The following is a 13,497-nucleotide window of genomic DNA, read 5'->3' as shown; positions in this document are numbered from 1 at the left end:
AGACCTATTTTTAAACTATATTTCATTACGGTTTTGATGGCGTGATTGCTTTAGCAAATAGTTTTCATTTTCATAGTTAAATATTACAAAAGAGATCAAATATGGCGTTGGGGCACGTATTCCAGTTCAATACGGGGCACATTTTCTAATTGGAAAATGTGCCCCGGGCTCTCCATGAACGTTTTTTATGTTTTATTTCTTTTTATTTTACCGTTTAACTTTATATTTTTAGCCAAAACAGTTTATAATTACGGCATAAAACCACAATTATAAATATTTAAAATTAAATTTTGGATAAATGATCCGATTTCTTTTTTAAATAGTATCAAGTCACATTTGAAACTGAATTTCATTCTCCAATGTGATATATCAGATGGACTGAAAATGGTGCGCAATTACCGTAAGAAGTCAAACCGAGGGAACTAACTACACACAAGCGCAAATAAATGCGGCACTTGCAGCAATAAAAAATGGATGTAGTGTTAGGAAAGCTTCTATAGACTTTAACATAAATATGAGAACATTAAATAACTACCGCCACAAGTTCATTAATGTTCAATTGGCTCCAACTGAAGTACCTCAAGTCGAAGTGCCTCAGGCCGAAGTTCCACAAGCCGAAATGCCTTGAAACGAATTACCACAAGCCGAAGTGCATCAAGCTGATGGCCCTCAAGTCGGAATGCCACAGGCCGAAGTACCTCAAGCAGAAGTCTCTACAACCCAAATACCACAAGTTGATGTACCGTCAGCGCGAGTTGCTGCAGTTGAAATGGTCCCAACTGAAGGCCCATTTGTTCACCGACAGATCGGCTCCAGACGAAGTTAACAATGTATGCTCAACTACTAACACTTCTGACAATCTTCCAGATAGTTCCTTTTCAATTATTCTCAATGAACCATGTCAACCACATTTAAGGCTACCATACGTGCTCCTTCTACATCCAAGGACATTCAAGGTGAGCGTAACCCACAACCATCTCGCTCGTCGATAGCTGGTTCTTTGCCTCAACAGTATTTTCCATCCTCCGAAGAAATCAGGCCATTTGAAAAGGCTGCTTCGAGGAAATGCACAGGCAAGGGGAGGAAAAAACGAAAATCCGCCATTTTAAGGATACTCCTATATCAAAAACGCTTTTCAAACAGAGCAAGAAGCAAAAAAAAAAAAAAAGAAAGAAAAAGTCCAACACAGTCATTTTGAAAAATGAAAAAGGAAAGCAAACTGTGAAGCCTCAGCTATTTGTTGATGAAAAAAGGGAGAAGACATTTCGCCATCGTAAGAAAAATAAAACTAAATATGCCAAGTATCAAGTGAGGAAGAAGATGAAGACTGTGTTGGCCTATATTGCTTTGACACCTTTCCTAACTCAAAGCCAAAAGAAAGTGGATCCAGTGTATTCGTTGCAAGAAATGGGCTCACGTAGCGTGCGTCATAACAGAAGGCTCTTTGAGTTTGTTTGCATTAACTGTCACAGTGATATGGAAGATGACTATAAATAACTTTGATTATTGTTATAATACATTTTAATGTAATAAATTATTAAGAATGTACCCATTGTACTTACCAATGAATTAGAATATAAATTTTACGAATATGGTTAGAATATGTTTATTTTACCTTTATTATAGACCATTTAAACTAATTGGAAAACTTGCCCCGACCCAATTTTATATGTTAGAAAACGTGACCCGGCTACGGGGTTGGTTTTCCGACGTGACTTGGTAGCAAATATATATTTATTTCTTTGAAGTTTTTAAAATTTTTTATGTTTTAGTAATGTTAACACTTAGCCTAAAGTACAAGAATTCAAGGAGTAATCAAAACTTAACAAAATGTTTAAATAAAAAAACTAAAAAAAAAATAAAACAAAAAAAGTTGGAAAACCTGCCCCGGTCTTCCCTATAAATCAATTTTACGTAGAAATCAATTTTCTTTCTTGCAGTATAGTAAGTCTTCTTCTGAAACGTGAATTTTTATTTTTTCAACAGTTTTTATTTGGATTATCGGATTTTTATATCTTAAGAGTTAAAAAAAAAAAAAAAAAAAAAAAAAAAACTGAATATTTTGAAGGGAAAAAATAGGAAAATCTTTATTTTATTTTCTTGAAAAATCGTGAAATTTTCTATCAAAATATTTTCTATATATTTTTTGGATTAATCCCAAATTAGAATAAAAATGTTGATGGAGTGAAATATTTCAGGTTGAACTAGAACACAAGATATTCATATTTTATGAAAATTCAAATACTTTCCTTTATTTTTGTTGCTATTTCTGCAGAAAATTTACAAGAACATTCTTTTGACCGTTATAACTTTTAAAACTTGCAGTCATTACCATTAAATTTCTGAATAGCTCCATGTAAGCAAGTCCTAATAACAAATGTGAGTTACAAGAAAAATATTTCTTATTGATGCACTAAAATTACGTAATTATTAGGCTAATATTTCGTCTCACGAATTTTTAATCACTATTAATAGCAGAAAAGCTCTCGAGATACCCCCTCCCCTCTCAACCCCTGAAATATTGACGAGACTAAAGGAACTTATTCGACTCTGAATATGTTTTAAAATAATGCATTTCAGGCATTTCTCCGGATAAAGTAAAGGGTGTTTTTTTAGAGGTATAGAACTTTAAGTTGGCAACACTGTTTGATATGTGTGCCACTTTGATAGCTGTCACTTGTTTTGTGTTCAGTTCGGTTTGCCATTTCATCATGAATGGACAACAAGGCGGTGCAACATGCCACACAGTGCCCGTCACAATTGATTTATTGAAAGAAACGTTCGGTGAACGAATAATTTCGCGTAATGGACCCGTGAATTGGCCTGCAAAATCATGCGATTTAACACCGCTGGACTACTTTTTGTGGGGCTATGTGGAGTCTCTGGTCTACACCGATAAGCCACAGACGATTGACGTCTTGGAAGAGAACATTCGCCATCTTATTACTGACATACGGCCTCTATTGCTGCAAAAAGTGAGAAAATTGGACTTTCCGATTAGACTTTCTCCGAGCCAGCCGAGGTGGCCATATGCCAGAAATCATATTTAAATAAAAATGGCAAAGAATCATCTTACGAATAAAGCAACATTCAAGGCAATTAACAACCTTTAACTGTGTTTTATTTGAACCTAAAGTTCTCTACCACTAAAAAAAACACCCTTTAGATAAACTTCAGTTTAATCAACCGTCCTTGATGCATAAAAGCACCATTTTAGTTTCGAATCCCACATCACCAACTAGGGTCATCCATCTTTCTCTGGGAAGAAAATTGTTATTCCTGGGGCGCAGACGACTGACACAAACTAGGGGGACCTCCTGAAGGGAGCTGACAGCCGACTTTCGCCTCATTGGGGTGAAAGCGGGAAAAAAGAACTAAATACTGCTTTCTATACTTTGTCAAAGGGCCTCCGGGAAACAGAATCATCCACTGTAGACATTTTAGACCACAACTTTTATAGTGATAACACTATATTATCAAATGGTTCAAAAATCAGCCATAAATTTAAGACTGCACAATGTATTAAAATGAGTTATGTCACAAAATAACAACTTTCCGTGAAAACTGTTTCTGTCTGTTACATTTCAAAGCGAGAGAAATACTTTAAATTATTTTGTAACTTCGGTGGGATAAAGGGAAGGTAGGAGCTTACACTTTTCGTCACCATCTTTAAGTGGAAGAATAAACAAACGCTTTTACGCCTCCTGTAGCGTAGAAAAGTGGAACAAACTGTAAATATCTCAACATATGTTACTTTCTGTGTAAAATAATTCTACATATTTTCATAAAAATAACATGTGAGTTCACGAAGATTCAAGCACATCTTCGAACTATTTTTTCACGATTCACATAAAACTGAACGTAACAAGTAAACTATTTTATGGAACGTACAGGATATTTCTACCGCTACTATGGGCATTATTTTTGCTTTATTACAGTCATACAGGATATCTTTCAGCCAACTTGGATTACTTTGCGCCACCTCACATTCTTTTAATATAAAAGTAGTGAGACACGAAAATTCAATTGCATTTTTTTTACATTAAAAAACACAGAAATTAAATTATTTCAAATAGTACTTTCAAATATTTGTCACTGTAATCTTTACTAATAATAAAGCTGAAAGTCTCTCTGTCTGTCAGGATCTCTGTGACGTGCATAGCGCCTAGACCGTTCGGACAATTTTTATGAAATTTGGCACAAAGTTACTTTGTAGCATGGGGGTGTGCACCTCGAAGCGATTTTTCGAAAATTTGATGTGGTTCTTTTTCTATTCTAATTTTAAGAACATTTTCCCGAGCAAAATTATCATAAGATGGACGAGTAAATTATGAAATTATCATAACCTGGAACCGTAACATGGGCGCAAGCCAATTGGCGAGAAAATCCACCGTACATTATTTGTAAATATACAGGCGAACCAAAAGACTTTTTAATTTTCTATTACGGGCAAAGCCGTGCGGTTATCACTAGTAGGTATTATAAAAGTGGATCAAGAAAAAACTACGAGTTTACACAAACAAGGAAAAAAAATAATAAAAACGAAATGCAATTTTGTCTCTCTATTCCCCTGGTAAGTGGGAACAGTGAGACATATCTTTTTTTTTTAATAATAAACTTTGAAAGAATTTAAATTTACTTGGAAAATTACGAATGATTGTTGTTGTTTGGTTTTGGTATGAGCCCTTGACAAGGTAAATTTCTTATGGTCTTGACTCACAGTAGTGACATCTTTCACGTATTTATTTGGGACTCATGTAGAATGATTTTGATGTTTATGGATTAGTAAATTGACCAAAGGTGTCATCTTGTGATGTAGCATTAGATAAGGATGCAATGCTTTCACTGTAGCCTTTCTATACGTAGTACAACAGCTTCATTCCCGTCAATTTTAGAAAATCCCCAAAATAGCGTATCTAATCTTGAGGTACACGTCATGAATGTTTGAATGTGCGTCAAATAAAAGTGAACTGTGCAATTTTGTTATTTTAAGAAAAAAAGCTCAAAAGTTAGCGGCAAATTTGCACGTTCCCACGACGTACACGGACATTCTTGTGCTTTGCGTTAATTCATTTCTAATGCCCGATTGAGTTATCTTCTAGTAAAAATAGATAGGCTAGATTATTACTGGCTTGTCTTGGGTAAAGTAGTTCTTCAGGGAGGAAAAGGTAATAAATCTATTTTTATTGCCGAGTGAACGTTTAGCTATTCTTATGCTTGTCAGTATGACTATTTGAATTTAATGTTTAAAAATTTAAAACAGTCATACAACGAAATCGTCTACACTTAGTTTTTATAATGTTATGACTCCCGCCCCCCTAACTCCATAGTTATCATACAAAGCAGCTGAATAAAAAACCTTACCCTATACCTTCATTTTCAGTCAAAATAAATAAATAAATAAAATAAATAAATAAATAAAATAAATAAATAAGTAAAAATAAATCATTAATAAATTAATTAATTTAAAAAATTGACCATTTTCAGCAAGTTTTCCCGAAAAAAAAAAAAAAAAAAAAACTCGTGTTTTAAGAGATTAACGGAAAGTTATCACATTTTATTCTTGAATCATTGGTAATAACCAAATTCAACAGAAGAAAAAAATACCCGAAGAATTAAAACCTATCCCAATAGGAAAAAAAAAAAAAAAAACAGAAAAAATAATGATAATTATTTTTTTTAATGAAAACAAAACTGAATAAAACTTGAAATCCCATCAGATTGATTAATTAGAGTAGAAACCGAAAATGACGCAACGGTTGGTTCATTCGTCCTGACAAGTAAAATCCGCCGGACAACTGAGACTCTTAATAATGTCGTCACAATCGCTTGATCCTGACCCCTAAACCACCGGGAGTGACTAAGCGACTTTTTCCGCTCAGCCACCCACGCCCGGCTTTCAGAAGGGAAGTGGGGCTCTTCGTAGGGGGGAGGGGTGCTGCCTGTGTATACACGGGATGTTGTACTCTTTATTAGCTAACTGATTAGCCGCCCAGAAAGGGAAGAACGCCGGGTAATAACGGCCCCGGACTCATGGAATATTCTGAACTTCTGAGGATACTTGGTCTATATTGCGTAGCATGAACACACAGTAACCTCAACTCCCTACTTTAACAGTAATAGGAAGCATTATTTTAAACATACCTAAAAGTCTATAAGTCGAAAAAAAAATCATTTGAATTATATGTTTTTCACAATCCAGGGCCGGCTCTATTAGTTCTGCTACCCTAGGAGATATTGACAAGAGCCCCCCCCCCCTATTGAATAATATTAATAACATAAAATAATAATATATTAATAAAATCAAATTTTAGTAAAGTGCTTAAAATTAAAGTGAGTTGCTAGTTCAATTCCAAACTGGATTTTGCATGTTCAAGCACCGGTACACACTTTAAATTCTATTTTTTAACATTAACGTGGATATTAACATTTTCAAAAGACTTTTAAATCGCGCAATTTGCCGTCTCTAAGATAAAACGGAATTTATAGTTGAATTCCGAACTATGTTTTACATATCCAAGCACTGATACTCACTCTAAATTATTTTTTCCCCAGCGTGAATCTTATAGAGCTGAAACATATATTCCATTGCTTAAAAAAGAAAAAAAAAAATTCAACTTCGAAATTTGCCGCCCCTAAAATCTGCTGCCCTAGATGGCCGCCTAAGTCAACTACCCCCAGGAACCGGGCCTGCACAATCACGAATTGTGATGGGATCCTACTCGCTGGGGTTTCTTGTTTCTACAAATTGAATGAAAATGGTCAAGAAATTTGCATCCGTCAGTTATGGCTGGTGATTTTCTAGAATAGGTAAAACGAAACATATCCATTACAAAAGAAATGGTGATTAGGACGCGGTAATAAAGATAAAGATTTTATGGCCGATATCCACTAGTAGCACTGATCATAAAGATTATTTACAGCGTATAACCTCATGTATTTTTATTTCTTATCAATCTTAAATGATGGGAATTAATAACACTGGGTGACACGATTTTTCTAACATTAATTGTATCACGTGCATTGAGTTACTTAATTGTAACCAAAATTCCCAAATGATATGGGTGTCTAACACGTCACGTTTCTTGGTAATAGCCTTTATAACATTTTCATTCACCTTCGCTTATAATAAAATTTTTTTATTCCATACATATCTCAAAAATTAGAAGTATAACCCAGTCAATCAGTATATACTGTGAAAAATATCATCTGCAACAGTTATTGGTTAATAGAATACTTTATTTCAATTAGAATTGCTGTAAGTTTCTGAAGTGGCAACAATTAATTTTTTTTATTTACATCTTATTTGGCAAGAAAATGATTATTCTACCCTCACATATGAAACTCGGTTTGACGAAAATTTTTGTCAAACCTATGGATGAAAATGGCAAAGGATTTTTGTATTTTAAAAGTATTTTTCCCGAATTTTGAGTGGCTAAATTTTTGAGAAGGCATTTTTGTCGGCGAACAAATAAGAATGCTTATGAAGAACAACGACATTGATGATAAAAAAGTTATTAAACAAAAACAAAAAACCTGACTGCGTAAAAACCAAGAAAAAAAAAACTAAAAAGAAAAATGTATAAGCCCAATAATTTAGAATGTATTAAGTACTACTGAATAACTATACCATATAAATAGTTTTATAACCGTACACAGATAAAACAAATCATTAATTCAAAAGCAGAATAGAAGGATCAACAGTTGAGGCCCATTCAAATTTTACGGGGTTCCTTGAATCAGAAAGGAATGGGCCCCGACTGTTGATCTTTCTGTTCTGCTTTTGAATTTATGATTTGTCTTATTTGTGTACGGATATAAAACTATTTCGACGGTGTAGTTATTCAGTAGTATTTAATACATTCTAAATTATTGGGCTTATACATTTTTCTTTTCAGTTTTTTTTTTTTTTTTTTTTTTGGTTTTTACGCAGTCAGGTTTATTGTTTTTATTTAATAATTTTTTATTTTACACTTTTTAGTTAATTTTCATTGACTTAGTTGTTATGATTATAAGTCGGTACATTTCGCAACCTTGTCATTTCATTGAGAGAGTTTGTTTGAATCGTGAGGTTTATTGAGTATTTTGCGGTGGTCTAAACTACTGATAATTAGTTCCTCTAGGGACCTAACTCGACTTAAAGCTATATGCGCTTGACCTTCGGCAAAAATGCGCGAACTTACGTCAACCACAGCACAGCTATATAAACAGCCTGTACAACTCATGATGACGCACAATCAGAAACCTTCGTCAATCAAATCTTTCTCGCAAAACTAAAAATGCCTCTCAAGAAAGAATACGTCGCGAAAGTCAGTTCCTTGAATCAAGGCAAAAACAAGTGCAACATGTTAGAGATGAAAATCGAATTTAGTAGACTTCCATTCTTTCGGTGCTTATTGCACGGTTTTTTTTTTTTTTAATGAGAACTACAATCTGAGTGTCTTGCCTTCGTTACGCATGATATATTTTTTATTACAGTACAGAATACATATAAAGAACGCATGAAAGAATTTACACCAGAAAGAGGGGAAAGTACATCCGGAGTGAGGGTGTCTTGGAGCACCGCCTCAAGTGGGAGAAGCAATCGCTTAGACCACTCGGCCACTGAGACCCCAATTAGTAGACTTGGTAAACAAAAAATTCAGGCTGTGAAAACTACCTGCATTTGTCGCAAGCAGGTAGCGTGCGACACCCAGCGTGCGCCGATGCTAAACTGACAAAATGACAACTGGTTTTTGAAATGGTACTTTTGATTACTGTCATGTGTTTAGTGGCACTCCCAAGGTTAAGACAAATCGATTGACGTAAGAATTACCAAAATTGGCCACGGCGTTTAGCCTGTAGAACGCCACATAGGAACAGACATACATACATAGATTGATAAACACATTACCCTCCTTTGTGTCGCGCACGCGCAGTCGGGTAAAAATCTCACCCTAAAAGAATTAGCTGCTTGCTTGCCTCTAAAGAAGGTAGCTCGAAGATTTTTAGTCCGTCATAAAACTAAAAATGCCAAATTTAAGTGAAAAACTTGTCGCAAAAATTTGAAACGATGGGGTGCAGAATGTCATTGAAGATGCATTTCCTGCAACCTCACTTCGATTCTTTCCCTCCTAATTTTGCAATGGTTAGTCATGAGCAAGATAAACGCTTTCGTCAACATATTAATCATATAGAAGAACATTACCAAAGAAAATGGAATTCAAAAATTACTGTTTAAAAACTTACCGGAAGATTACTGTTGGTCGCTAATTCAAGAGAGAAAGTTAATTTTTTTATCATTTTCTTTCATAACATGCGGCTTTTTTTTTGTACTCAATGATTAATCCTGTGCTGTTTATTCTCACAATGTACGTATAAGTGTACATTATTACTATATTTGCATTAAAATTCAAACTATAAGTAGATAAACATGTTTAGATTAGATTCAAAATTTTCAGCTTTTTGCCATTTATGGAAATTAAATTTGTTATAACTTTAAAATGGTACGTGTTACAAGAATTTAGCTTAGTTATGTTCAGCAAGCTCAACTCGACACAAATCAGCTTTTTTTCTCAATGTTATAGAAAAAAAGTAAAATGTTGTCACCTAGTGTAATCTTGAAATTTTATATTTAGATGAAGTTTTGCCGCTCAAGTTCATCTATAAAGGTATTTTTTACTGAGAAAACAGAATTTTACCCAAAAAACCCTTTTTTCAAAAGTAGTCTGCCTGAGATACTTTGTATGCCCTAAAAGAAAAAAAATGAATAAAATCAAACCACAGATCATTTGTAACAATGACAACGAAAATTTCGCTCTCTATATAAAAATTGAAAATAAGTTTTCATGGTAATCTGAGAAATAAGAGCAACATCAACTTTCAAGTGAGGATAAAACATTTCGTGATAGCTAAAAAAATACATTCATTGTGTACATAGTAATTTAGGATAACTTTCAATCATATAGGTAAGATTTGCGCCCATCTATCGAATTGGCATTTTTGCGAGTCCCAATCGTCCGCTTTGGGAGAAACATGAAATTATGGACACGGGAACCATTTGTTGGGATGCTCGGCTCTGCATGGAGATTCTGAGGAGAAGCTTTGTTGGTCACATGAGCAGTGCTCATGGGTCACTGACTTTTTTCTCTTTTATAGCTCATATTCTTGTTACTGTTACCTGGAAAGAATGTCGTTTTCCTTTTCGTATGGATTTTTTTTTTAAAGGTAAGTTTTTCTTACCGCTTAGGGTGTGAAAAGATAACTTCCTTTTTACAAAATTCAATAAACCCCACTTTTATGAATAAGAAAGTTTTGCTTTTTTAACAAGTCAGATACATATCTAAAGTTTTTTACTACGTAGTTTTGAATCTCACATACAGTTTCACATACAGAAAGAAAATACAGGGTATGGCAAGAATAACTTCCTTATTTCAAAACTCAATTAAACTCATTCTGTTGAATCAAAATGTTTTCGGTATTTTTTTATAATGTTAGTACACATCGAAAATTTTGTTTTAAAGCGTTTGAAAAAACATGAAGTAAGTGAAGCCCCTTATTGTCTATGTACTGAACATGAAGATTTCTGATACTTCTCATGACTCTTTCTAACATAGAATAGGGTCTGTTGGTAATTTCTGCCCGGATGTTAATCTTCAAGGATTTTTACGGGTTTGTACAAGTGTCTAAAATGATAGCGTATAAGAGTATACAGGGCCGCGCCGTCCCTATGTGCAAAGTCGTGCGACGCACGACGGGGCCAGAGCCAAGAAGGCGCCGAGCTCTACCGATCATAAATGCTTCAAATGAAGGGAAAATAAACTCCAACCAAAAAGTAAAATGAAATTCTTCATTATATCCAATGGAGGCAGTGGAATTATGCTGCTCATTGAAACAATTAATCCGTCTCGCTGAGAATCTAAAAGGAAAAATTATTGACTTGTTGTGTCTAAACATGCTATTCAAAAGCGCTATCTTTTACACTGTAAACAAGTGACCTTAATTAATGCATACATTAGCATTTTTCTTTTTAATGTAGATGCCGTGAATATTATTTCAGTATGTCTATATTACACAAGGTTGAGCATACGAGGAGCAAGAAATTTGCTTATCCCCATTTTGATTCTTGCGGTGAATATTTTGTATTATAATTTGTGCAAACATAGTCTCTTTGCGATTTTCAATTCGGTGTAGTTCCACTGCTTCATAAACACATTTGTATGTGCGCAATATTTACATATTGTAGACAATAATTTAGGTTAATTTTTTAATTCCGAAAAATAACGCGTTGACCATAATTATTCGATTCTCCTCCCTCCTTTTTATCTCTTTAACTATTTGTGCATTAAATAATAATATAAAAAAATCTTTGGAGAGAATATGTATTTGTTTTGGATCAAAAATTCAATGCCTTTTAAAATGGTTCCGTATTTTAGAATTTTAAATTTTACTGGAAATTATTTTAGTTTCAGATTTTAAGGGGAAATATTTTCTACTTCAATTTAAAAATCTATTCAGTACTCTGTTGTCGTGTTTTGACAGGCGTAGAATAATTGTTAATCTATTAGGGAGACATTTAGAGTGGAGTTAACTTTGATATTTAAAATATTTTCTTTTCCCAAAAACGTGTTAGCATATCAAAGGCAGGGTTTGCCAAACCGGGCCCAGCCTAAAAAAAACCGCCTGTTTTTTTTTCTCGGGCAGGCATACTTGGCAAAAACCCACTATCTCGGTAAAGTGTTTTTTTTTCCACAATTTTCTATATTTTGAAACATTTTCTTCAGAAACAAACTAAATTGTATTGATCAATATGAAGTTCAGAAATAGACATCTTGCTTTGTGGACAGTATATTAAATATTAGAAATTTAAGCTACATACTAGCAAGCAATAATTATTTCGATCACATTCCAAGATTTTTTTTTTAACTATAGGGGTAAAATGCTTTGATTAACTGTAACTGGCTATATCTTTTTTAACGGCATCTCAATGCAAGGTTTCCAAGGGAAAAAGTCAGATTCCAGAAGTTAATTTCAATCGCCCCTGCCTTACATCTGCCCATACTCGAAATAACTTTGAGATATGAAGTAAAAACGTACACTGTTCCAAAATTGAAAATTTACAGATTATTTTTCTTTAATTAAATTAAATATCAAACGTATGTTTTTCCATATTACATTTGTCTACCCAACCTGACTCCAGGAGTTAACTATATTTTGCTTGAACGCCACTGCATAAAGGTGCTCAAAAGACATTTGCACGACGGCGCTGATCAGGCTTGGCGCGGCCCTGAGTGTATGTTTAATAAAAAGGCGTATACCCATCCTTTTTTACATTGCGAAATTTTGACTCCCTCCATGAGCTTTGGAACGTATCCGTCGCGTAAGTCAGGACCTGTACTTTGGCTGTTTCAAAATAACCAGTGCACAATTGACAAATGGAAAATTCAGAGTTTTTACTTTTGTGCAAACAAAAGGTAGGGGAATGTGGGACAAAGAGAAATTGCGGGGAAAAGTGATATGGTGAAATATTTACTATGCTTTTACCACCACCTATCTAGTAATATTTTAACTATGTAGTAACGCATGTAGCCTATTCCAGTCTAGGAAAAAATTCCTCTGAAAATCAAAGAATATGATAATACAATCAATTTTCAAAAATGAATACGCATATTGTAATATTTTGTTGCAAGTCAAAAAATACTTTTGGTATCATTAAATGATAAAGTTCTCGTTATTTACGTTTGAAATATTAATTAAGACCTACTAATATTCAGTGCAGTAGTTATTTGCTTAAAGTTGAGCTTATTTGTAGTGTAAATGCTTTGTACAATTAGGCATGTCCATGCGAGGCAAAGTGGAAGGGGCAGAGTGAAATAGTTCATTTCGTTTACTTATTCAGTCTTTTATCAAACCACTCATGTATTCATTTATTAATTATTTCATTTACATTCCTTCATTTAATAATTCCCTTATGTATTCATTCATTCACTGATTTTCTTTTATTCACTCGCTCTTTTATTCACTCATTTGTTTATTGTCGTTTATTCTTTCATTCATTTATTCATTCTTTTATTTACCCGTTTATTTGCTAAAAAATATCTTTAATAATCAAATAGAAAACATTTCATTAGAAAAATATTTCATTTTTTGCTTTGCCCCATGGAAAAAAACATGAAAAAAAAATCCATTTGTTATTTGAGGCACAAACTTACTGCCAAAAATAAAAAAATAATGTTTCAACGCAAATTTTATTGTAAAATATAGTTCTCTCTATAGGTACAGTACTTTTCAGAACAAATTTCCAACTTGTTCATTTTGAAAAAAGTAGGCCATCTACCTACTTTGGTAGATTATCTACCACTTTGCTCCACATTCCCCTACTAAGCAAGAAGACTGCGTGTGGAGGAGGGTTTCAGCTGGCAAAATCGACAAAAGACTGCGTTTTTATTTTCATAAAAAAATAAAATTCCGTTGCGAAATGGTCTCTAAAAATGAAAATAGGGCTATATAGCTAAATTA

The sequence above is a fragment of the Uloborus diversus genome, chromosome 6 (genome assembly GCF_026930045.1).
Source record: "Uloborus diversus isolate 005 chromosome 6, Udiv.v.3.1, whole genome shotgun sequence".
Classification (NCBI taxonomy): domain Eukaryota; kingdom Metazoa; phylum Arthropoda; class Arachnida; order Araneae; family Uloboridae; genus Uloborus; species Uloborus diversus.
The sequence above is the reverse complement of the archived record's forward strand: the minus strand, read 5'-3'. Positions refer to the sequence as shown.